This window comes from Eulemur rufifrons, chromosome 7 (assembly GCF_041146395.1).
Source record: "Eulemur rufifrons isolate Redbay chromosome 7, OSU_ERuf_1, whole genome shotgun sequence".
In the NCBI taxonomy this organism is placed as follows: Eukaryota; Metazoa; Chordata; class Mammalia; order Primates; family Lemuridae; genus Eulemur; species Eulemur rufifrons.
The window spans coordinates 217,436,153-217,462,247 of record NC_090989.1 but is presented as its reverse complement, the minus strand read 5'-3'; the positions used below and the strand labels follow the sequence as shown (position 1 = coordinate 217,462,247).

The window sequence follows — 26,095 nt, the reverse complement described above, 5'->3', positions numbered from 1 at the left end:
CACTGTGCCTTTACTTCAGCAGAAGAGATAACAGTTACAATTTATTATTCCTATTTGTTTCCCAAAAGGGGGAAAATACTGATTTTACAGCAAGTACCCCATATTTTATGGGATATAATGTCCTTAACTATAAGAACCACCATTATTTTATAGATTACCAAGAAGGAAAAAAATCCTGTCAGTTAAATTTACATAACATCCTTCTCTCACTTAGAGATTTTATTTTCTACTTATTGAAAGAGCTATTTTAGACTTATTTAGGCATAGATTTTTATGATATAGCACTCTTGTGCATTCTAAAAAAAGGAAAACATGAGCAAATTAGATTGGTTAAGATATTTCTAAAACTTCTTTACATTTGGAAACTGACTTTCTGGAAAACTTTTTGACTAAAACAGTAGATATGGTGATTTTTCCACATGTAGTTGTCCTCTGTGTCATCATGAGTGTTGGTGATGTGGCATTTCTTTAAAAGTGCTCCAACCATGCTTTCCAGGAATTCCATGCGAACGCCTGACACCCACCTTACTACTCTGGATGCGTGCATGCACCATAGCAACCACCTCCTGACTGCTACCTGACCACCAGGGATTAGGAGATGCCTCCCCATGTCAGAGATGTAAAACATGGGTGGGGGGAATCTATGTCTTATAGCAGACACCATGCCCTATAGATTGGGATTTGGCAAAGGTCTCCCATGTTACTATGATAGTTTGGGAGGGACATGTTCTGATCTTATACCTTGATATGCCATGATATCCCAATCCAAGTGTAGGATTTGTTTGTTCATTTATTCATCCATCTATGTACCCAGACATACAACACATTTATTGAAAGCCCATTATGTCCCAAGCATAATGGTAGGTACCCACAGCACAAAGACAGTTAATATAGAAACATGACCTTTAAGAAATTGCAATGCAATCAAGAAATAGACTTAAAGCCAGTAGTTACAATATGGTATCATCAGTGAAGCAGTAGAGATACGTCATAGGTACCTGATACAAAGAAAATATCTTTGCTTGGGTGAACTGAACAGAGAGGAGGCCAAGACTTGCTGCTGAGATTCCAACAAGGACATTCCTGGTGGAGGAAACGGTTTGCCCTCTTTAAAAGCAAGTCATACACATTTATTAGCCATACCATCGTACTCGGCTAGAGAGAGCATTGTCTTGTTAGAATCTCCACTGTCCATCCCTGACTGGTACTGTTGTGTTATTTACAAAGCCTAGTCAGGCCCATCACCTCGGTAGACCTCTCAAGCTTGGAGAGCTAGCCTTAAACAGGAGGCGTGCTCTAATTTCAACAGCAAACCACAGGAAATCACAGAAGAAGTTGGAGACATGGGGGCCAGAGTCAACAGGGCTAACCCAAGTATGCAGTGGCCTCAAAAAAAGCTAAGCCACAGTGCACATGGCACTAGACCAGGGGCGTGTGACCCCGGGGCTGATACTCAAGGGATGATGATAGCATTTTCTGGCAGACACACTGTTATGACTAGCCAGCCAGCAGCATTGTCTTTGCAGTGAATTCCAGTCAACAATTGCAAGGGAAAAACAGGTCCTTCGCTAGAGCCGGGGGAGGAGTCACACCTTAGTCATTGGGGTTTCACAGAGGTTCCAACCTGGGGAAGCTGGAACAAATTTAAGGGGTCAGGGTAGAAACCAATCCTGGGAAAACTCAGGAGGACTTAGAGAGAAATGTTCAATGGGCCTCCTGAAGTCAATTGCTTATTCCAGGCACGCTAGCTTCACATTGCAAGACTAATGTAACCCCTGCCCCTGCTTGCCATCTCTTCCTCCAGGGGTTAGGAGACCCCTAAGAGACTCCCAGACCTACTCAGGATTGGTCCAGAGAATTCCTTGAATTAAACCTACAGGGAGAACACACTTAGTCTTCATAGCTAATGAAAAGCGATACTCATATTTTTCAAGTGGAACTGGGATTCCTAGATGATAAATAACTACCTAAATTTATCCAGCTAGTTAGTAGTGGGGCTTGAACCCAAGCTTGCTGATTTCCAAATTCCTTAAGAGGCACATTGATATCTCACAGAGGGGGATATTCCTTCTCCCTTGGACTTTTTGGCCTCTGCCCAAAGGGAAAATAAAAATTTCCCCAAGTTTCTTTTCCCCAGTCACAGGAATATAAGAAGAAATATGTGTGGGCCCCACCTGCAACTTCCTTACTAGAGAGAGCAATTTCTTTTGGTCTGAGCCTGACTTTCACGGGGTCATGGCATTGTGAGCAGACAAGTGTCAGTGACAAGTGCTTTTTCCTGCATCTGGCGTCAGGTGACTTGCTCACAATTTACTTCCTGTGTTCTTCCCTGGAGGCTTCTATTCTCAAGCAGTAGGGCCACCTGGGCAGGCTCTTGTCCCACCTCACAGAGGCAGGCTGCACCAAGGCCATTGCCCCCATAGACGGAAGCCACCCCTCTATTTGTTGCCTTGTTTCATTTCACATGAAACCCCCCCCCCCATCAGTTAATAGGCCAGGCTAGTGGGGGCTGGATAGCCTAGGCAGCTAAACAGTAGGCACTGGAGACAACTACCTGATTTTTTTTTTAAACTTCTTTCTTATTTCCTTGTCACTGGCACTGTTGGCTGTGTTTTGAATTGGCTTTCCAATGGGGTGGAAGTGAGGTGTGTGTTGATATGGGCTGAGATCTTCTTTAAGACTCTGCAAAGAGGAGTCCAGATTGATGGGAATTTTCTTAATATTGGGCTACATTTACTTCTGGGTTTAATATATTTAGCATAAAACTTGGAAAAGAGAAAAAGTAAGTAATAGAATTTGAGCCTGAAAACATAACCTCAACCTTGAAGCCCTAATAACAGCACCATCTGTGATCAATAGTAGGTACTCAGTAAATGTTGGATTATATAATGAATTCAGGTGTCTGTGTATCATTCCTGTGTTTCTTCATCTATAGAGCTCATTAATTTTCACATTTTCTCATCAGTTAGTCCAAGGACCTCTTTTACCTTGTCCTAGAAACTAAGAGTTGCCATTTAGCATATGTTAATTCAGTTTCCACATGAAGCAGCAATATTTCTAAACCACACCACAGACTATTATGAGTTATTTTCATTCAGTAGAATCCAAGATGAACAGTATATCTTCTGCCTTTTGACAGCAATTGTTTATTTAGAAGAATGTTTTCTAGGGTAATGTGGCATGAAAATAAAATTAGAATAATCAGAAAGTTTTGCACACTAAAGAGAGGCAGCCAATGCAGAGTTAAAAGGAGGCAATGAGTCACACTGCTCTTTGGAAAACAGTTCCTAAAACACACTTGTAAAATGACAACTAAAGAGACATTTAGCTAAAAAATAACAGTTTCATCTGATTAGAATTTTTGGCACAATATGAAATTATTTTCTATGATTAGTGCTTCCTACATTAAAGAAGTTTCTTTTATTTTCATGAGAGAATTTTTGAAAGAAAAAAGAAACAGAAGTATTTTGCTCTGTAGCACTGTCTTCTTAAAAATGCCAAAATGTTTCTTTAATTTAACACAATACCTCAAGCTGAAATTTTCGAGTTGGAGAGAAACATTTCCTCCAGTGATGTGAGGTGCCTTCACAATACAAAGTTGTTTGCCCAAATATATGTTTCCAAAAAATTGAGTCTTTGCAGTCTACCAAGAAATCACTTTTGTTATTTACCTAGGTGATAACAAATGACTGATACAATTTAACTTTATACTTTTGACCTGTCATTTGATGTTGTATAAATTCAAAATTAATTAAGGAAAAAGATCCCCGGGCCTATGAAATCTCCTCTGAATATATAAGTGGTTAATTTACTATGTGGCTTTGGACAAGTCAATTAAATTTGCTAGGCCTTAGTTTCCTCATTTGTAAAAGTAAGGGATTGAGCTGGAAGGCCCTGTTGCAGATCTGTCTTTGTTTTATTTCTCTTTCCTTGCCCTCCTTGCACCACTTATTTTGCTTTAGAAAGGAAGGCTGTATTTTACAATACTGCCAACCAGATGCAACTATTGCATTTCTCCCTTTTACTCGGACATTTATTTCCATTCCTCTTATTTTATTGGCTGTTGTTTGCAGTAACAACAAACTGTAGATAAAATGCTTCTTGTGCATGAAGTGACTTCAGGGGAAGCCTCGTTCCTCTCTAATATGCTGTGTGACTTTTAGTAAGGAATCTGTGCTTCAGCATTATGTGAGGGCTGGTAAAATAACATTTGCACTACACTTTGGAGTGAAAAAAAGAGCTATGCACTATTGAAAAGGCTGTTATTTTTATCAGGTAATGTTGTGCCAGCAAGAAAACAATACAACACTACGTTCTCAGACTGTCTGGCTGGGGAGGCCAGTCTAAAAGTATATTCTTTGAAATATCGTTTGCCTGTTTGTAGTCACTTCTGAAAAGCCTCCTGAAGAACATGCAGTTCTAGTTTGCAAATTGTGGTAGGCAGCCTCTAAGGTTTCCTCCAGTGAAGTTCATCTCCCTCATTAAATAGGGTTGGCCAGTGGGAACCAATAGGATCTTGTGGAGTTGCTGGTGTGTGACTTCTGAGGCTAGATTTTTTTTTTTTTTTTTTAAAAAGACATGTGTCTTCCACCTTGTGCTCCCTTGGGAGGAAGGCAGCCACTGTGTCATAAAGGCACTCCAGCAGCTTTACGCAAAGGTACACGTGGTGAGGAACTGAGGCCTCTTGCCAGCAGCCAGTACCGCCTGGGCAATGACTGAGTGAGCCATCTTGGAATCCGACCTTCCAACGCCAGCTAATCTTTCCAGTGACAGCTGTCCCGATCATCATATTTATAGCAAGCTCATGAGAGACCCCCATCCAGAACCACCTAGCTAAGCCACTGTGTAATTCTTGAACCACAGAAACTGCACGAAATAAATGCTGATAATTGTTTTAAGCTGCCACTTTTGGGGGGATAATTTGTTACGAAGTCATAGATAACTAAGCCAAAGAAAATGTAGTGAGTATTCATGTTTCTGGCCAGTTAGTCATGTGTAGGAAAGAAAATAATGTTTGTTACCTTTCTATAGCTCAACGTCTATTTTAATCTCTATTTTAAACTCCATTCTGTCTGATTATGGGGCAAAATAACCTTAATATATTCTGGGATAATTCAGTAGCTTCAGATTTTAACTCAGTTATTTTAGAATTTTTTCCTCACACTCCCATTTGCCTAGGACTGGCATCTATAATTGGAGAATAGTGGCTTTCCTAGTGCCATGGTACCAGAAGCATATTTAAGTGTCCTACCCTGGGTCTTTGTAACATGTCCTCAGTGGCATCCACTAAAATATTAGTGAAAAACATAGGTGACTACAGGTGTATTACCAATAAGAAATATAAAGGTGGACTTTTCAATATTCTCTCTAGGTGAATGCTTTCCACCATTTTATCAGTCTAATAGTTTATTAAAATCCAGGAGAATTGTATAGAGCACAGAACTAACTGATAAAGTCCCTTCAGTATTTTTTTAAAAAATTCATTTACTTGCAACTTTAGTCTTCCTGGAAGACCTGTCATTGTCCTTTCCTAGAGTCAGAGACAACTGAGTGTGTTGGATAAATGACAACTGGAACATACCAGTGACAGAAATGTGGATTATTAGCATTCAGGATTGGAGTTGCCCGACAGTGAATCCCTTAGATAGATACGGCACCAGACTTGAAAATAACATTAACTATGACACTCGGTCAGGACCAACACTGTAATGTGGCCCCTCCCTTCAGATGATCTACCTCATAAATAAGCAAAATCGTACCCTCACATTACATCTTGTTTGAAGGCTTTACTTTTGTTTCTTAGCCTTTGTTTCAGTACTAGAATTTAAATGACTTTCATCATGTTCCATGTTCAGTTATATCTCCAGGTTTAGGCCATTTCATCAAAGTAACAGCCTAAGACGCGCTCCTGCTGTACGGCTCCCCTTCTATTTTTATCCTGGTGAAAACAATTCCCTTGTTAGCTTCTGTAATTCTCATAGAAGCTGAAGGATAGAAGTAATATATTGGGAGGACAATAAAGTGAGAAATTCTCTTCTTTTGGAAGAAAGAAAATTTCATGGCCCATTTGTTCTTTTGATTTTTCTTGCTATTTCTTAATTTCTAGGTCATTGTTATAAAAAAAAAAATCTTAGTCCTCAAACCAGGCAGTCTGGAAATGTGTGTTTATTTTTCTACATTATATTTTTTGTTATTTTTTAATTATCTATTTTGAAGTTGCTTTATCATTTTATAGTATTGATTTTGATACATTTTTTAGTATATGAAAGCAAATCATAAAGGAATGTCATGGCAAATTTTTAAAAGTGATGACAGAACAATAATATTAAGTCCTAAAATGATGACTAAATCAAAGAAAAATGAAAAAAGAATCATTATCAAAACAGGCACTATAACTAAGAATTAAAAATGAGATGATTCCTATTGTAGTTCATATGGAAAATCAGTTTGAAAAACAAATATAAATTATGATGTTTGAGGCAAGGTGAAAGGTAAGGAATATGAGGAGGACAGTGGGTATAATTATTTTTGTAACAAGTGACACAGTGAATTGAGAAAACTGTCAATTCTCTTGTCTCTTTGAATTTCCACTGTAGCATTTGAGACTATTAGTGAAATGTATTCTTGGAAAGACAGAATATCCTATTTAAAGTCAGAAAATTCTACTCCATGAACAAGGACATCCAATTTACCAAAATAATTTTCACTGTGGTATTTTAGAACCTTAGAAATATCACCCTGCTTTGGAAGGGTTTTTATTGTCTATTGGCTGTACAGATATTTTTTGGAAACGTGGACTCACTATAATTAGAGTGTCTATGATAGACTCTGTAATCAGAGAAGATTTTCCCTTAGCTTCCAAATCATAGTATTAAAGCGGTGTTTTTCCAAGAGAGAAAGACACTCCGTCAACTCTATTACTTTCATTATCAATATCAAAACTATCTGTCAAATGGCTAGTAAATATTTGTCACCATATAAATATTACACTTAACCAATAATACAAACTAACTGTAAAATACAACCTGGCAGGTTTTTATAACCTTATTACTTGTTTCCTGAACATAGATATAAAAAACCTAAACAAAATATCAAGCCAAACTCAACAGACTATAAAGAATCTAGTATATTAAACATATAACTGAGTTTATCTCAGGAATGCCAAGAGTGGTTAACATTAGAAAAATTAGAAATGTAATTCACCATATTAATGAATTAAAGAAGAAAAGCCATGTACCGACCCAATAGAAGCAGAAAAATCATTTGATAAAATACAACACCAATTCAGCTTAAAAATAACTTAGCAATCTAGGAACAGAAGAAATATTTTTATCCTGATAAAGAGTACCCAAAAGTACTTAGAACAAACTTTATTATTAATGGAGATACATTGGAAGTACTCCCTTTAAAATTAAGGCCAAAGTAAGGTGCTCCCTATTACTGTGTATATTCAACATTTACCAAAGGCCCTTGTCAGTTCAGCAGGATGAGAAGAAAAAAATTAAAGGCATAAAGGTTAGGAGTTAGGAAGAAAGTAATAAAATTCTCATTATTTTTAGTTTGATGATTTGTATTATTTATTAGAATAAGTAAGAAAATAAGCAAAGTGATTATATATAAGATCAATATACAAATATCAAATGTATTTTTAAATACTAGCAAAGCTTTATTATTTTAAAAACTATATGACACTTGAAATAATAATTAAAAAATAAGATCTTTAGAAATAAATCTAACAGAATCTGTTTGGAGAAATTATAAAACTTTATGGAAAGATATTAAAGAAAACTTGTGAAATTTATCAGATACGCAGATATAAAGGCCAATATCATTAAGATTTTAATTGTTCTGAATATGATCTATAAATTCGATGCAATTCCAGTAAAAAAAAAAAAAAAAACACCCAGGATTTTTAGACACTTGACAAGTTGTTTCTAAAATGTATACCAAATAACAAAAAACCCATAATAGACATAAAAGTAGAGGGATTTACTCCATGCCACATCAACACTTACTATAAAACTTTACTAATTATAGTAGTGTGGTATTGGTGCAGTTTGTGTTACAAACAGAAGAGAAAACCTAGAAACAGACATGCATACATTTATTGACACTTGATATATTACAGAGGTACTATTTAACAAATTTTGCTGACACAGTTATTTAAATGGGAAAAAAATAAAATTTTGTTCCTATCTTTTTCCATATATAAGATTATTTCCAGACAGACTAAAACCTCATATGTGAAAGGCAAATCTTTAAAACATTTAGAAGAAAATATGGGAGAAAACCTTTCAATTTAGGTAAAAGGAAAAATAATTTCTTAAACAAAGAAGGTGTCTTAGCTCATTTAGATTGCCATAAGGAAATACCATAAACTGTGTAGTTTATAAACAACAAACATTTATTTCTTACAGTTTTGGAAGCTGGGAAGTCCAAGACCAAGGCACTAGCGGATTATGTCTGGGGAGGGCTTACTTTCTGGTTCATAGATGATCTTTTTGCTGTGTCCTCATGGTGGAAGGGGTGGGTAGTCTCTCTAGGTCTCCTTTGTAGGAGCACCAATCCCTTTCATGAGGATTCCACCTCCGTGACCTAATCACCTCTCAAAGGCCCCACCTCCTAATACCATCACTTGGAGATGAGGACTTCAACATATGAATTGGGGGGGGGGGACACAAATATTCAAACGATAGCAGAAACACTAAACATAAAAGAAAAGATTGATAAATTCACCTGTATTAAAATCAAGAACTTTATGTCCTTCAAACATTACAATAAAGTGAGTGAAAAGGCTAACCAAAAAAAATATTTGTAACCAATATAATCAATATAAATAATCAATATATAAAAAGATCTACATTTTTTTTAAAAAAAGAAAAACAGCTAAATAGAAAAAATGGATAAATGATGTGCGCAGGTATTTCCTAGAAGAGGAAACATGAATGGCCAATAAACATATGAGAAGGTGCCCAGTCTTATTAGTAACCAGAAAAATACAAACTAAGACCACAAAAATGTGCTATTTTCCAACTGTGAAATTGGCAAAAAGTATTAGTAACAAGTCTAAAATACCAAGTGTTGGCAAGAATATGGATAAACATATACTTTATATACTGTTGGCAGGAATGTAAACTAGTAAGAACTCTGCAAAACAATTTGGCATTATCTTGTAAAGGTAAACATTCACGTGACCTGCAATACAGCATTTCCGTTCCTAGCTGTATTCTGCCAAAGAAACTCTTGCACATGTGTACCTAGATCTAAGTAGAAGAGTGCTCATAGAAGCACTGTTTATAATAGGAGAAGTGATATAACACAAGTGCTTGTCTATAAGAGAATGGATTTAGGTCATATTTATTCAATGGAACAATATAGATGAATCTTAAAATAATTGTGAGTAGGGAAAAAAAAAATCAAGTTCCAGAAGACTACATATATTATGAATCCATTTTTATAAACTGTACACACACAAAAAAACCCACTAAACAACATGTAGTTTAAAGAGATACATTTATAGAAAGGTGGTCAAATTCTTTGTACGACACAAGGGAATAATAAATAAAATTTAAGATGGTGTTTATCTCTGTGATATAGACAAAGGGCTGGGATAGTACAAAGAATATTTTTAGAAACAACGATCCTGGAAAAATTCTGATCTTTAGTGAGGTGGAAAGTTTAGAGGAGTTTATTTTATTACTGTGCTTCCATGTGTCAAATATTAAACAATAGCCAAATTTAAAGGTCATACTTTATAACGAGAAAAAATATATAGAATAAGAACATTGAGATACTTCTGATTGTTTTTTTAATTTTAAAAATGAAAAAAGATACTATTCAGTGATACAAAGAAACAAGCTATCAACTCATGAAAAGATATGGAGAAACCTTAAATCCATATAAATGAAAGAAGCCAATCTGAAAGGCTACATATTATATGATTCCAACTATATAACATTCTGGAAAAAACAGAAGCATGGAGACAATAAAAAAGATCAGTGGTTGCCAGGGATTAGGGGGAAGGGAGGGAAGAATAGGCAGAACACAGAGGATTTTTAGGGCAGAAAAACAACTCTGTATGATATTATAATGGTGGATACGTGTCACTATACATTTGTCCAAAACCATAAAATGTATGACACCAAGGTGAACCCTTGGATTTTGGACTTTGGGTGATAACAATGGAACTATGACCTTGGGAGGATAATAAAGTGTCAATGCACATCCCCTGATTGTAACAAATGTGTCACTCTGGTACAGTATGTTGACAGCGGGAGGGGGGGGCGGCGGGGGGGGGCTATGCACAGGGAGGAGGGGGTACATGGGAACTCTGTACTTTCCATTCCATTTTGCTGTGAACCTAAAACTGCTCTAAAAATGTAAAATCTATTAAAAAGGGGGAAAATGAAGAAAGATTCCTGAAGCAACAAAATGGGAAAATATCAAGTTGTCTTTAGACTTCTCCCAACAGAATTTAGTATCAGATACAGTGCAGAAATGAAAGAAAAAGAAAAATGGTAGGAAAAAAAAAAATCTACTTGATACCCAAATCCAGCCACTGGAGATGAAGTAAAGAATTTGGATATTGGGAAGTCATTGTGAAGAGTGTTGGATCCGTCTTAACATAGAACTAAGAACAACAACTGAGAGCACCCTGCTCATAAAACAGAAGGCAATTGTAAACCTCAACCAAAAAACTAAAGAAGAAAAAAACAACAAAACAACAAATAGTAAGTGTGAGAGAGGAGGATAAGAGCACTACCATTCCCTCTATTTCATAGCACAGCTTCTAGTGATATTGTCAACAACTGTACTAACTACACACATACACACACACACATTCCAACAACTTACTGGTCTTCATGGTACAATTATTTAAAAGGCCCTTTCACAAATCAATACCTTGAGCAGTGAGGAAATATTTTGTAAAAATTAACAATTCCTTCTATTTTACTTTATTTTCTTCTTCTGTCAAATCAAAGAAAAAATAATTACTTCTCATTTTTAAAACACCGTGTTACCTCATTTTTATCAACTGATTTTTCTCCCTGTCTTTCCATTTGACTTCTGTGATTTCTATCTATGTAGATGCTCACCCAGTAACACTGGTAATTTCTGATACCAGTATTTGAGGTGATTTGAGGTGTTCTTTCAATTATTTAAATATATGTTTTATTTTAAAAAAATAACAAGTAATTACTTAATAATAATTTATTTTTGTTAAATGGAGGAATAAGACATCTGAAGGGTTTTCATTACAGTGGATTAATTTAGTGTTATGGTGATATATAATATTACAATATCCTTGAAAGAAAGAACCCTGTCTGCATTGTGTTCACGTTGCTCACAACACCAGACACAGAGCAAATGCTAAATAAGAGTTTCTTAAATAAATTTCATATTTTTTTATTTTCCTTTAGATTTAAGAACAGTCTGAGAAAAAAACACCTCCAAGAAATCATAATTTAAGTACTTCTCCAAAAGATTTCTGTTGAAGTTCATTGGCAGTGTCTCCTCAAAGCACAACTTCCCCAATTTATCTAGGCTGACACTAAACTCTGGATAATCATCTTTTGGATCTACACTAAAACAATTCTTTCATTTATATGTTCTTTAATTCATTTGACACATATTTATTGAACACTATTGTATGTAAGTACCTTTCCATTGCCTACAGCAGTGGGCAAAAAAAAAAAAAAAAAAAGTATCCTGAAAGAGTTTACATTTTATTAGGAGAAAACCTACAAAAAATAAATAAACAAATGTATACATTCTCAGATGTGATAAAGCTATGAAAAAATAATATAGGTAAGAGGAGAAAAATGACAAGGTAGGAGACACAGGGTGGTATCGCAAGACCTCTTTAGTAAGGTAATATTTTTGCAGAAGACTTGGGTGACCTGGGGAGAGAAATAGCAGGGGGGTGGGGATCTTGGCTAGGATCCTTCCAGACAAAAGGTCCATCAAGTGCAGAGTACAAGGATTGAGCACAGGTGTTGGCCTGAGCAAAGAAATGAAGAGAGGTACCATTTAATGAGACGAAGGCAGGTTTGGTAGGATGAGTGGAACAGGAGTATACGGGAAATTAAGAGTTTGGTTTTAGATATGTTTAATTTCAGATGCTCATTAGGCAACCAAATTGAAGGGTTGAGTAAACAATTGTATAGATGAGTCTGGAATCCAAAGTGCATATTGAGTAAAATAGTTGGATATATGAGACTGCCATAGTATGCTGCATACCCAGTGCAACTAGAATTTATCTATGCAGGACTAATTCTCCTCCTTCTCTCCTTTTCATCTTATTCCACTTTGAATAAGATTATTCAAATCTGCTTGATTTGCTTCTGCCTTCTTGAGTTTCAATCACTTACCTTAATTGTAAACAATTAACACAATAAATGCATTTATTTTATTAATCCACCATAATTTATGAAACACATATTGATGGATGATGTACTAACTATTCACTTCTTTTCTATTTTTGAAACATCTCCCCACACTCCACCACTTACAGAGTAATATAACTGAATAGTTTTTCTTTACATTACTTGTTTGTTAAATAAAATATCACTGTTTTATTCTTTTATGAAACCGAATGTGAATTTGGGAAGCATATAATAACTATAATATGTTAATGTTGTTTCTCCCATGTAAGCACTATAAAAATTTGCAATATGTTTATTTTCTAGATATATTTCTTAGTGAAGAGAAAAATCGTGAATGTTAAAGTGGCAGGTATGGTAAACATAAATCTCTCTTTATGAATTAATGCCACCAGTAATTTATCCTCAAAAACCTATACTGGTAACCTTCCTGCCAGTCATGCCAAATTCTCTGTTCTTTATGCATGTGTGTGGTAGATACCATGTTTTTCTTGTCTTCATTATGCTTAATTAAAGGCTGATGTTTTTCTTATATGAGAGTATTCTGCAGGCATTTTTAGATTATTTTATTGGTATCATTGTTTGTATTCTAAGAGAACCACTGACATGCTCTTTTTTATAAGAATGTGTACCCTGAAATCCTTTGTAAAACTTCTCTGCATTTTTATAATGCACACATTAGAATGAACTGATTCTGCTGTGCAACTATGCTTTAGGAAATCTTTGCTGCCATGTGCCCATGCTACCGGGAACTCACACTACCAATGTACACGATTGCATTATAGATGGTGTGATGCGCAAGTTATATTTCCCCTTGAGGGCTCAGGGACTGGTTGCCCCAGCTAGCTAGGAATGCTGGCTGCGGACAGCTTAAAGCTGAGTCGTCCTCCAAGGACTGCCCTCAATTGAAGGGCGTCACTTCACCTAAGGTTAGATCCATGCTCCAGAGGTAGCCCACATCCAGTGATTGTTCTAGGCAGGGACACAAAGATCTGGGCCCTTGTCTCAGTTCAGGACAACTGGAAAGGTCACCCCAGCACCAGGGCTTCCCATGCTTGTGGCTGGGGCTACTTTTGCAACTGCATTACTTTTCAACTTTTTCTTCTGCTCAATCCTAATTCCCTCACTGTTTAAAGGATTGTTCCTAAGGGACTCCTAAGTAACTTTCCTGCAGGCAAATCTTTATCTTAGAGTCTGTTTCCCAGGAAACCAACCTAAGATGTTTGATACCATAAACAGTCCTTAGCAAAGAACCTCCAAACTGATGTTTTGAAAGCGGGTCACCTGATGAGCTGGCTCACAATAAGGACCACATCACAGGTTGTAGGTGGAGTGCTGATAGCTCTATGGCATGCTGAAGCCATGCAATTGTTTCAGCTTTCTTCCATCATGGCAGTTTGCTTCTTCAAACCCAATAGGGAAATATTTCTAGTGCACGCTAGCAGGGCTGAATCATTCATTCATGTATATACACATATATATGTGCCATAAAGATAATATATATATTATCCCAATCATGAGGATGACAGTTCATCACCTTTACCATATTCTATTGGTTAGAAGCAATTCACAGATCTTGGCCGTTTTCAAGGGGAAGGGATTACATGGGGCATAAAAACAGGAATGGATCATGGGGCAAGATTAGAGTTCTACCTACCACAGTGAGTTTTCTTACTTGACAATTAATGTCTTCCCAAGTAAAGAAAAATTTAAATTTTAAATTTTTAGCAGAAATTAACCATTTGTCATGATATTGCACAATATCCATTTTGAATGCAAATATGAGAGGGTTTAACCCAAATGTGAAAATATCAAAATTCCACAATTCATATTCTATAGCTCTAACATGTATATGCCTTTCACTCTTACCAGAACATTGGAAATGCTGCATAAATCCATCTCAGCCGAGTTTTCTTTAACTTCTTGATAAGTACACATTCAACCAATGGTCTCCACTGTCAGCTTACTGATGAATAGGGAAAGACTAAAAATAAAAGAAACTATGGTTTTCCTACTTTACCCTTTCTTCTAGTCACATTTTAAGCATAAATATTTAGCTGAAACAGGGAAGTAAGATGAGTAAGAGAGGATATGATAGGGATCCTTGGTCATTTATGTTTCTTAGAACACTGTTGCCTTATTTCTGTGTTCATAGCAAGCTCAGGTTCTAACAGAAAGTGTGGCCTCTATGGCTTGTTGACACCTCCATGTACTCAGTCATAAATGTAACACGCTTAACCTTGTACTTATGTGGAATCTCACTGAACTCCCACACACCACGGGTCCACTGGAATTCCATAGACAAGGGTGTTACAATCACTATATGCAAAAGGGGCAGCAAGGAACAGAAGACACACATGTTGCATGTATGTCCAATGCTCACACATGATCCCTTGTCTCATTGAAATTTACTTACAAAGCACAAGAGCAAAGATGACAAGTTATTAAGATTTTCAAGACAGCAACAGTAGAGTATTAAGCCACATATCAGATCCTTCTGAGCATGGTGCCTTGAGAGGTTGCACAAATTACATGCCCATGAAGCAGACCCTGCATCCAGTCCAAGTCCAGGCTTCAATTTCTGCGACTTTGGCTGATACCTAGTTGAACCTTATGAAACAGCAAACCAGAAACACTCAACTGAGCCTCTCCCAAATATGTGACCCACAGGAACTATGAGAGGTAATAAATATTTGTTATGCAGGAACAAATAACTGATATATGAGTCTCGATAAAGTGCAGACTCATAGATTCTAATTCAGGGTCAGGTTGTAGCCCAGGAATGTGCATGTTAACAATAATCCCAACCATTAAGGAAACGCAAACCAAAACCACAATGAGATATCACTTTAGACCCACAAGGTTGGCTAGATGAAAAAAGATGATAACAAGTGCTGGTGAGGATGTGGAGGAATTAGAACCCTCATGCACTGCTGGTGAAAATATAAAATGGTACAGCCACATCGGAAACAACCTGGAAGTTCCTCAAAGAGTTAAACATAGAGTTACCATATAACCTAGTAATTCCATCCCTCAGTATACACACAAGAAAATTGAAAATGAAAATCTTGTACATGAATATTTATAGCAGCAGATTCGTGATAGCCCCAAAATAAAAACAATCCAAATGTCTGTCAGCTGATAAACAGATAAATATAATGTGGTATATCCATGCAATGGAGTGTTATTCAGTAATAAAAAGAAATGCAGTACTGATACATGCTGCAACATAGATAAACCTCGAGAACTTTACGCTAAGTAGAGAAACCCAGTCACAAAAGACTGGCTACATATTTTATGATTCCATTTATATAAAATGTCTCCAAAAAATAAATCCATAGAGACAGAAAGTCGATGAGCTGTTGCCTAAAGCCGAGGGGGTTAGAGGAAATGCAGCATGACCCCTAACGGGTAGAGGAACTTCTTTTGAGGATGATGAAAATGTCCTAAAATTGATTGTGTCGATGGTTGTGTAACTGTGAAAATACTAATGACCATTGAATCGCATGCTTTAAACAAATGAAATGCATGGTATGTAAATTATATCTTAATAAAGCTGTTATAAAAATAGTAATCATCAGATGACTCTAATGCCAACATATAACAAATGCCACTGGAAACTTTTAAAGTTATATTCATTTAAAATGAAAGGCATTACTGATCATTTTCATGTAATGTTCACTACTTACACTTTTCTGAAGAGAAAATACAACATGAGACAAATGAGGAAAAACATGGAATAAGACAGATCTTTAACTTCAGTCCAAAATGACTTCTAACTCATCCAGCTTTCTTGGCAAAGAACAAAAATAATGACAGTAGCCCTAGAATTGAAACGAACTCTCAAGAAGAGAACAAGTGTGTCAGAAAGAGAAAAAACATTAATAGTTCCTCTTTAGAGGATGTAAAGAGGAGCTTTAATTTCTCTGTGAAGTAGCTTTCTACCTTGTTCTCAAGACTCTCTGTCCAGGCCTGGACACCATGAGTGTCATTCACTTTGCTTTCTCTTTGAGATCAGTTAGAGTCTCTTCTTTGAGCTGGAACAGGATGACGAGAAACAAGGTGCACCTTATAATTTCAGTGAAAGCAGCTTTTATTCTGATTTCGTGTCTATTGATGCCTAGCATCTTGCCTTTTGTCTGTGGAGCCTGCAGACACAGTAATTATTTAATTGCTTGAGCTCTATTTGTCATATGTGGGGTTTGAGCTCTATTGAAGCCAAAGCTGAACCTGTAGTGAGAAAAGGAAGAGGGTCTCTGCAATGAAGAGCTTTCCTCTTGAGGTCTGCATAATCCTCCTTTCTCTTGAAAAATGGGGAAGATAAGTAAACCTTGCCCCATTTCCACCTTCTCTTTTTTAACCATAGATCTGAACCGTTAAAAAGATTATTGGGTATATACCTACATGATGAGTGCAATGCGCACTATCTGGGGAACGGACATGCCTGGAGCTTTGACTTGGGGGGACAGGTGGTACAAGGGCAACGTACGTAAGCTGAACTTTTGTATCCCCCATAATAAGCTGAAATAAAAAAAAAAGATTAGTGTCTTAAAAATTATTTTTGCTTCTATGCAATGTGTAAAGACACTTGACTTTCTGTCTTTTCTCTCTATATATATTTATATGTGTGCGTGTGTAGTCATCTTCATTTCATTGTGCTTCACTTTATTACACTTCACAGATTAATGTGTTTTTAACAAATGGAAGATTTGTGGCAACCGTACGTCGAGCAAATCTACTGGCACTCCTTTTCCAACAGCATGTGTCCACTTTGTTTCTCTGTGTCACATTTTGGTACTTCGCACAACATTTCAAAATTTATTGTTACATTATTATAACTGTTATGGTGATCTGTGATCAATGTCTTTGATGTTACTATTGTAATTTTTTTTGGGGGGGGGCACCATGAACCACACCCATATAAGACAGTGAACTTAATCAATCAATGTTGTGTGTGTTCTGACTGCTCCACTGACCAGCCTTTCCCTCATCTTTCTGCCTCTCCTTGGGCCTCTCTATTCCCTGAGACATGACAATAGTGAAATTAAGCCAATTAATAACACATACCCTTCAAGCGTTCAAGTGAAAGGAAGAGTCACATGTCTCTCACTTTAAATTAAAAGCTAGAAATGATTAAGCTTAGTGAGGAAGGCATGTCAAAAGCGGAGATAGGCCAACATCCAGGCTTCTTATGCCAAACAGTTAGGCAAGTTGTGAATGCAAAGGAAAAGTTCTTGAAGGAAATTAAAAGTGCTACTCCAGTGAACACATGAATGATAACAAAGTGAAACAGCCTTGTTGCTGATATGGAGAAAGTTTTAGTGGTCTGGATAGAAGATCAAACCAGCCATAACATTCTGTTAAGCTAGAGCCTAATCCATAGTAAAGCCCTCTCTTCAATTCTTTAAAGGCTGAGAGAGGTGATGAAGCTGCAGAAGAAAAGTTTGAAGCTAGCAAAGTTTGGTTCATGAAGTTTAAGGAAAGAAGCCATCTCCATAACAGAAAAGTGCAAGGTGAAGCAGCAAGTGCTGAGGTAGAAACTATAAAAAGTTATCAAGAAGATCTAGCTAAGATCATTGGTAAAGGTGCTACACTAAACAACAGATTTTCAGTGCAGATGAAACAGCCTTCTATTGGAAGAAGATGCCATCTAGGACTTTTACAGCTAGAGAGGAGAAGTTAATGACTGACTTCAAAGCTTTAAAGAACAGGCTGACTTTGGGAGCTAATTCAGCTGTTGACTTTAAGTTGAAGCCAATACTCATTTACCATTCCAAAAATCCTAGGGTCCTTAAGAATTATGCTAAATCTACTCTGCCTGTGCTCTATAAATAGAACAATAAAGCCTGGGTGACAGCACATCTGTTTACAGCATGTTTTACTGAATATTTTAAGCCCACTGTTGAGACCTCCTGCTCAGAAAAAAAGATTCTTCTCAAAATATTATTTCTCATTGACAATGCACCTGGTCACCCAATAGCTCTATTGGAGATGTACAAGGAGATTAATGTTTTCATGCCTGCTAACACAACTTCCATTCCACAGCCCATGAATTAAGAAGGAATTTCAACTTTCCAGTCTTATTATTTAAGAAATACATTTCATAAGGCTATAGTTGCCATAGATAGTGATTCCTCTGATGAAGGTGTGCAAAGTCAAATGCAAACTTTCTGGAAAGGATCCATCATTACAGATGCCATTGAGAACATCTGTTATCCATGGGAGGAGGTCAAAATAGCAACATTAGCAGGAGTTTGAAAGAGGTTGATTCTGACCCTCATGTATGACTTTGTGGGGTTTAAGACTTCAGTGGAGGAAGTAACTACAGATGTGGTGGAAATAGCAAGAGCACTAAAATTAGAAGTGGAGCCTGAGGATGTGACTGAATTGCTGAAATCTCATGATAAAACTTTAACAGAGGAGGAGCTGCTTCTTATGGATGAGCAAAGAAAGTGGTTTCTTGAGACGGAATCTACTCCTGGTGAAGATGCTGTAAACATTGTTGAAATGACAACAAAGGATTTAGAATATTACATCAACTTATTTGACAAAACAGCAGCAGAGTTTGAGAGGATTGACTTTAATTTTGCAAAAATTTCTACTGTGGATAGAATATTATCAAATAGCATCACATGCTACAAAGAAATCTTTCCTGAAGGGAAGAACCAATCAATGTGGCAAATTTCATTGTTGTTTTAAGAAATTGATACAGCCATCACAGCCTTCAGTGACCACCACCTTGATCAGTCAGCAGCCATCAACACTGAGGCAAGACCCTCCACCTGCAAAAACATTACAACTTGCTAAAGACTCAGATGATTGTTAGAATTTTTTAGCAGTAATGTATTTTTAAATTAAGGTATGTACATTGTGTTTTAGACATAATGCTATCACATTTAATAGACCACAGTATAGTGTAAGCATGACTTTTATATGCACTGGAAAACCAAAAAAATCATGTGACTTGCTTTGTTGCAATATTCACATTATTGTGGTGTGAAACTGAATCCACAATATCTACAAGGTATGCCCATAGGGTTTATGTTGTTGCTTTCTGACTTACATAAATCTGTATTATATTTATTATCAAAATTTCATCTGAAAAGAAAAGCAGGGAAAAAAGCTAGTTTTCAGCCCTGAGCACCTCTCAGGGAGGGACTGTGTTATTATGTTAGCACTAAGCCCAAAACATAGCACAGTGCCTGGAACATAGCTGATGCTCAGTAATTGTTGCAGTTTACAGAATGACCTTGAGAGCTGTTATTTCCTATTTTCCCTTTAGCATCTCTCTTTGCTTCCATCCATCCCAAATCACTGTTCTCCAAGTCACTTCAGGTATTGTCCTGTGTGGCCTTGTCTCTAGCATACCCCCTTCCATGAGAAGATGTTTTATAATGAGGCCTTACTGCATTTCATTGAGTGTTGTGTGCTATGAAATGCAAGGTAGCATGATCATTCTTTAGGAATGGCTGGAATCTGCCAATTTTTCAAACTGTCTCGCCAGAAGACAGGGCATATCCACCCCCAAAGAGCTCTGTTAGGTCAGTTCCATTTAGCTGTAGCACCTTTATTTTGGGAAAAATTCTTGAGTCCTCCCTGGTTCTGCTACTGCAAGCTGACTCTAGAGCTCCTGGGAGAGCCTAGTGGGTGGAGGAGAAGAGTGAATAGTAGACTCACAGAAAATAGAGCCCCAACCATCAGCACAATAATCCCATTAAGTATCCCATTAATTGGTAGGTTCTTCTGATGCAGCCACAGGCAGTACAGACGGCTGTGGAGTGCTGTAAAGCCCAACATTATGGAGTCCCAATCAATCCATTAGCTTTGGTGTTCTTAAGCTGGCGGGAAAGACTTTATGCTTAAAGACTTTTTATTCCTCATGAGGAGACTTCTATGAACAAGTTTTTTCTGGTCGAGGAATGTTCAAAAGGCAGCGGAGAGCCAGGTACAGTCAGATGCCAAGAGAGGATCTGTCCGCTGCATCCGTTTCCTTCCCTCTGCATCAGGTTATAAATGTGACCTTCATGAGCCCTCCCTAATGAAACAGGAGAGGCTTGGAGAGCGGTCACCTGTGTGGAAGAACCCCTAAATCTCTAGCAGAGGAGAAAAGCATCATCACTTCCTTTGTAGGAGAATCAAGTGGATTGCCTTGGAGTGTTTCAAGTCATTTACTTCTTTTTGTTCAGGAAAACACACTGCACTTTTGCCACTTAATTCTAGAGAAATTCTATTTAAATGAACAGGAGGAACTCAGAGGGTTTAATAGGAAAAGATCAGCTTTGGTTTTTCAAGCATATTGAAGCAAGCAAAAACAGCAACCAAGCATGCTGTCACCATGAGAAGATAGATTCCTAGAGGTAAAAAATGCTCTTGTGTTTGCAGAGATTTCCATATTGTGCTCTCATTTTTCTTCTCACTCAGAAGCCCTCGATTTCTAGTCCTTCACATAAAGACTGGAAGAATTTTTCTGAGCCTGACTGAGGTAGAAATTCTTAGGAAGCAGAACTGGAGCATTTAAGACACAAAATGAGACCTTAGAGACCAAACTGCCTTGCCTCCCTGAGGCTCAGTCTTCTTATGCACGAAATAAAGGATCCTACAGGGTCTTTAGGTTCCTTTTCAATTCTAAGCTTGGTGCTTAGAATAATACTGTACCTATGAGCTTAACCCAGTTCACTTTTAAGTAACTTCTATTTAACTTATTCACTGGAGCATATTGCAAAAACAGGAGCCTTGAGGCCAAGAACCTGGTTTTGAATGCCCTTTGGGCTCCTCCCAGCTGCATGACCACTGACAACTTCTTTAACCTTTCTGAGGTTCAAATTGCCTCTCCTACAAAATGGTGACACAGTACCAGTAATGTGGTAAGGCTTGGATGGAATAAGCTATATATTTGCTACAGTGACCATGCCACTATCCGTTTTTTTATTAATAATAGCAATTATTTCTATTCACCAAACATTGGTTGGGTGCTCCAAGCTGGGCCCGGGGATTGTAATGATATAAACATGGTCAGTCCCTTTCTGGGGGACTGACCCCAGAAAGCTCATAGACTTAAAACGTGGGAGGGAGGAGGGAGGTGAGGGATCAAACACTACCTGTTGGGTACAATGTACACTATTCGAGTGACAGATACACTAAAAGCTCTGACTTCACCACTGTACAATTCATCTATGTAACAAAAAACCACTTGTACCTTCTAAATCTACTGAAATTAAAAAAAAATAATAAAGAAGCTTATAGTCCATTGGGGAGATAAATACATTAACAATTAATAACTGTAGTATAATTAATACTATAATAAGAGCATGTTCTTTACTGATTTTGCTATTTTCTCTTTTCTATACAACTTATATGTCATCTTTAATTTTATTAGAACATCCAACTGCTCCTAATTGTCCTTTTGTTGCCTATTTCTTTCCCATTCATTACTACATGTGCCAAGGGATTTATTTTTTTTTTCTAGTTGGGACCACCTCAATTCTCATGTCTTTACTTTCATTATTCAGACCTCTTATTTGTAATTTTTAGACCCATCACTAACTTATCACTGGTTTCTTGGAGAGTCATCTGCCCAGACAATTCCAGTTGTTCTGAAAAGCATCTGAACCTTTTGTGTGTTACAGCTAAGCAATGGCTTTTTTGGTCCTTCAATTGCATCAGGTTTCCATGACAACACGAGCTTCCATTGAGAGTTTTCACCTCTGTAGCTCTGAATCCCAAGGTGTTCCCCCCGCACCCCCCCCCACTTTCACCATTACTGTTCTTTGATCCCATATTTTACCGTGTGTTGCTCTCATTTTCTCTGTATGCTTTAAATTCCGGGGGGGGGGGGGGTTGAATATGCAGGTGAGGTTTTTTTAAACGCGAAATTAATTTTATCTAGTATGAGTCATTTAGACTCTTGACAACTGTAGACAGATGTGCAGGAGTACAAGGACTGAAATTACCCACTCTCAAGCTTTTCCCAACTCACATGGCCACATTCACAGCAAGGATAATTGATGGGTGTGCCACGGTGTTCATTGAAATTATGACCCATCTTGTCACTTAGAAAGGGTCTGTCACACATCCAAGAACAAACCTCTATTTTCAGTACTTCATGACTTTTCTATAAAAAATATTATGGTAGAATGAAAAGCCCAAGATGTTTCTCACTTCAGAAACATTTTTTTCCTATTCCCTTCCTAAACTGTATTATCAATTTTTAATTATTTCACAGTCTAGGAAGCTGGAAATCGTCTTAGCTTAACGGTTTTCCTAATAAGTCCCACATGAATTCTGAGGCATTTTTGCCTTTTTGGAGTTTTCACATATACTTTGTAGAATTTGTACCTGAAGATGTGATGCAAATTAAAAAATCAAAAGATCAACTATATCATTTTGGAGGGTGAGTACAGGAAATCAGCAACACACACACACAGAAGAAAGAAACAGCCATAGGCCTTGGCACACATACACTGTCAAAAAAATGCAAGCGATTCAACTGAATTTCTTCCAACAAATGTATGGCAAGATGCATGGAGGGCTAGAGAGTAGAGGGGGCCGAAGAACTGATCAAGATTGAAAAAGAAAAAAGGGAATTGTCAGGAGGAGCTTCTCTTAGGCACAGCTTCTGCTTTCCGTGGCTTTCATTCCAATTGAGGAATCATGGTCTCTAGTTGTGTCACCCACGTGAGACTCTTTCCTCTCTTTTGTCCCTGCTGAAAGTGACCACCCTATTTCTCCATCTCTCTCCCTCCACGTGCCTCCAGAGCTCCTCACCTGTCCCTGCTACATTCCTGCTGTTGCCTCTCAGCCTTCCCTGATTTGGCCATTATCTGCTCTTCTTCTGAAGCATCATCCAATGAGATAGCACTCAAAGCACTGAACACAGTGCCTGGCACAGAGAAAGTGCTCAAAAAGGCTGGTTACTATTATTCATCCCTCTAGCCTGACCTTCAAAAACGTTTATTTTATCATATTATCCACATACTTGTAAATCTTGGTGACTCCCTCTCTCCAAATTCAGACTCTTTGGCTGGATATCTGAGGCTCACTCTTCACTGGCCTCATTGTAAGTTTTCAAGGTCATCCCTCAGTGTTGTCTCTGACCCCATCAGGTTGACACATGGCTTCTGTTTAGGTGTCACTCATCCCTGCTCTGATAAACTTCAGCTAACCTTTCTATAACACTGACTAACATGTATGCATCCTATTTTTTATTCGTTATACTCCCAACACTATGTCTTTAGTATTATCATCTTTATTTCACAGATTAAGAACCTAAAGCTTAGGGAGGTTAAGGAACTTACTTAAAATGACAGCCAGGACATGGCTTAGCCAGAACTTGAACCCAGATCTATCCAACTCCAAAATCCATGATGGTCACCAGGTCTCTATACTTTTCTTCATGTATCAACAACTAAAAAGCCCTCACTGCATCCTGTACCTTTTTGGGGCTCCCCAACTCTCAGTCTCATCTTTTCTCAGAAATCTTTCTTGACTAGTTCCAGAGGCCTTAGTCTTTCTCTAACTCTTAATCCTTTGAGGCCACAATCTTTTGCTCTCTTGGTTTTTTGTTTTGTTTTGTTTTGTTTTTTTTTTTTTTTTTTTTTTTTTGAGACAGAGTCTCACTCTGTTGCCCAGGCTAGAGTGAGTGCCGTGGCGTCAGCCTAGCTCACAGCAACCTCAAACTCCTGAGCTCAAGCGATCCTCCTGTCTCAGCCTCCCGAGTAGCTGGGACTACAGGCATGCGCCACCATGCCCAGCTAATTTTTTCTATATATATTTTTAGCTGTCCATATAATTTCTTTCTATTTTTAGTAGAGATGGGGTCTCGCTCTTGCTCAGGCTGGACTCGAACTCCTGAGCTCAAACGATCCGCCCACCTCGGCCTCCCAGAGTGCTAGGATTACAGGCGTGAGCCACCGCGCCCGGCCTGTTTTGTTTTGTTTTGTTTTATGTTGGTTGGCTTTCAGCTGTATCTTTTTTTTTTTTTTTTTTTTGAACACTTGGAAAAGAGGTTCCTGACAAACTCAGTGACTAAATATGAGGAGAGCAATGTTTAAAGGCTGAATCAAATCTTCTTAGACCTTAACCTTGGGAATTCTGGCAAGAAAAATAAATAAATAAAACACCTGTCTTGGCTAAATATGCTGTACATGACCACATCCCCTGAATTATAAAGCAGTATGTGACCAAAGCAACTGGAGAAAAGGTCTGTGGGGCTCTGGCTTTGTGAACAGGTAATTCCTATTGGGAATGAAAATACATATCCAGTATGCAAAAGCATCAACTCTTTTGCAGACTTCAGTTGAAAACTGAACAGAGGCTCTGGGAATAACTGTGGACGATGAATTAAAAAGCAAACCACTCAGGCATAGGCTTTGTTTCCTACTTTCATGCATCAAACCTCTCTAAAGTCTCACCTCTGTGTAAATGCCACTATATCTGGGCCATGCCCCCCAAAATATAGCCTGTTAAGATAAGAGATTCTATGTGGAGTTGGAACCTGCTACATTGCTTGCATCAGAAAGCAAATTCAAGCTTGTGGCTTGAAGTTAATGCATGTGATTGAAAGTATTGAAGAGATTTTAATGATGTGCAAGGCTGAAGGGCTAACTTTTATGTCTGCCACCCAAGCAGAGCTTTCTAGTTTTTGGTTTGTTGAATTTGGTCCCCAGTATTCTAGAGCAGACTGGGAATGACTTATTGCAAGATGCTGTTACTGAGGTTCTGTGCTCTATTTCTAGCCTCAAGGGACAGAAGGGATTCTCACTGGCTTTCCAACTACCAGGCAGGACATGTCCTTTAGAGAGAGGAGAGGAGGCTGAGGGGAGGCACTGGAACACATAGGGTCATGCCCCTTTAAGAGTGCAGGTACTGACCTTAGATGACTAATTCCACTGGCTATCAATTTAAACAGACTCAACTAGACAGAAAAAGAGAATTTGAATGGAATCACTTAAATAGTCAAGAATTCAGGAGCTGCTGTATGAGTTTTACAGGAAACTTGAGTGCTTCGAATCCACAGACTATTGCTTTGCTTTCTGCTGATGTCACCTCGGTGCTTTGGAAGACAAAGTGGATGCTTTGGTTAAACTACAAGTGTTCTTGTCCCTGAAAAGTTGGGTTTTATCTTTGTATCACATATTGCTGTGAATGAGAATAAGAAAATCCATCTTGCTTTTGTAGCTACAAATCAAGAAAAAGGTTTGACTCACACCTCATCAAGAAAGATATTTATTATACCTGCTGCTTCTAACCAGCCACCCTGGGTACTTCCCTAACCTTCTTGTCATGCTTCCTGTTCTCTGCTTTTAATTTTCTTTTCCTTTTTAGGCTTACATCGAATCCCTTATGTTATTGGAATGTTTCTTTGTGTGTTTTATTTCTAAAGGATCCATAAGTAGCACATGAAGGAAAATCAGAATGTAAATGCTACTTGGTTTATCTTCACTCACTCATAGTTTTCCTTCGGGCTGGGCCCTTGTATTTTGTTCAATTTTTTCCCCTCAAATTCTGAGCTAAATCAATTAATCTATTTTGAACATAAATAGATCTCCAGTGGGAGATTTTGCTACCAACTTCAGAAGGACTACAGCTTTTAAAGTTTCGGTACAGCTTCATGACTATGAGTAGTCCTAGTGGAAATGTCAAACCCCAAAGAATTTTGCAGGTTGTATATTGTTTTTAGGACATGAGTTTACCTGGTAAAACTGAAAATATAC

General features: G+C 37.6%; 1 pseudogene; it reads left to right on the top strand.

Annotated features, from left to right (window-relative positions):
• Window positions 1-17,446: 17,446 nt before the first annotated feature.
• Window positions 17,447-19,209, top strand: LOC138385944 (tigger transposable element-derived protein 1-like; annotated as a pseudogene).
• The last annotated feature ends 6,886 nt before the right edge of the window (window positions 19,210-26,095 follow it).